The sequence below is a fragment of the Penaeus monodon genome, chromosome 30, assembly GCF_015228065.2.
Source record: "Penaeus monodon isolate SGIC_2016 chromosome 30, NSTDA_Pmon_1, whole genome shotgun sequence".
NCBI classification, from domain to species: Eukaryota; Metazoa; Arthropoda; class Malacostraca; order Decapoda; family Penaeidae; genus Penaeus; species Penaeus monodon.
Genome location: NC_051415.1, coordinates 27,824,183 through 27,824,407, shown reverse-complemented (window position 1 = coordinate 27,824,407; position 225 = coordinate 27,824,183). Strand labels below are relative to the sequence as shown.

General features: G+C 49.3%; 1 protein-coding gene across 1 annotated transcript in view; it reads left to right on the top strand.

Moving 5' to 3' along the window:
* Positions 1-225, top strand: part of LOC119592394 (neuropeptide FF receptor 1-like) — a 97,236-nt gene that overhangs the window by 79,318 nt on the left and 17,693 nt on the right. The window lies entirely within an intron of this gene.

Here is a 225-nt window from a genome sequence, read left to right as displayed (position 1 = left end):
TGTTGATTCACGTAAGGTCACGTAAACATGCACACACCCGTTGCACTTTGCACATCAGCGCGGAGGTTGCAGGTGCATCGACACTCCCCCCTCCCCCTCTTCCCTCGCGTCTGATCCTTGAAGGTTCGCTCTTAACTTCGAAATCTTTACACTTGGGGATTAGTGTTTTCGCTAAGCTGCCGTGTGAGGTTTAAGAGATGTCCTGGCAGGCTTTTTTTTAAGAAA